Source organism: Octopus bimaculoides, chromosome 2 (genome assembly GCF_001194135.2).
Source record: "Octopus bimaculoides isolate UCB-OBI-ISO-001 chromosome 2, ASM119413v2, whole genome shotgun sequence".
In the NCBI taxonomy this organism is placed as follows: domain Eukaryota; kingdom Metazoa; phylum Mollusca; class Cephalopoda; order Octopoda; family Octopodidae; genus Octopus; species Octopus bimaculoides.
Window position 1 is genome coordinate 160,294,887 of NC_068982.1, and position 1,098 is coordinate 160,295,984.

Here is a 1,098-nt window from a genome sequence, read left to right on the forward strand (position 1 = left end):
ATATATATATATATATATATATATATATATATATATATATGTGTGTGTGTGTGTGTGTGTGTGTGTGTGTGTGTATTTTACATAAATAGATGTATGCTTTGTATTGATGTAACACTATCTCATACAGAACTCACTACAAATTATATAAATCTTTAGAATTTTCCTTTTACTAGCTTCTCCGCGTAAACTAGGAATCACTAAGGTGTCACTTGGGAGGAATATCTGCTTCCTAGATATCAGTATATCTCTACCTACCTACCTATCTACCTACCTACCTACATACCTACCTATCTACCTACCTACCTACCTATCTATCTGTTTATCTATCTCTCTGTCTCTTTATCCATTTGTCTGTCTATCTATCTATCTATCTATCTATCTATCTATCTATCTATCTATCTATCTATCTATCTATCTATCTATCTATCTGGCAAAAGAGAGTCACTTACTGTTATAGTTTCTTCAATGACAATATTGAGCAAGTTTACCGTGGTCTTTTCCGTAGGCTTTTCTTTCCACGGCTAAACCTAAACTGTCCTCCCCTCCTTTTACACGAGAACATTACTGTGATACACGATCCCTATTGATCGCTTTTTTATTTCTCGATCCCTTTTGATCGAACTCCCCCCTTTTTCCCTTCCTACGATCCCTTTTGATCGACACACCCCTACTTTTTTCTCTCTCTTTCCCTTCCCCCTCCCAAAAAGAAAAGCTCTTCATTGCATTTGTCCCATCTTTGTTGAGCCCTGTGTGGGTAATAAAAGAAATGTATCTATCTGTCTGTCTGTCTGTCTGTCTGTCTGTCTGTCTGTCTATCTATCGATCTATCTATCTGTGATCTGGACGGATGCTAGTCACATCGGCTCGCAAGTAAGTTGGCCTTTTATATGTCAAAACTTTTGCAGTTTTAAAATATTTTTTGTGGAAGAGGTGTATAAGTCTATACACTTCGACCCTATTGGGTTTTTGTAATAGGAAGTGGCTCCTTCTGGAGTTTATTTCCAAAAGTTTTTGATTTTTCTCCGGCTTATTTGCCATATTTCGTAAAAGAAATATGGCTAGGCCTTCACACGTGGTCGATTTGCCTCTAACAGCAGG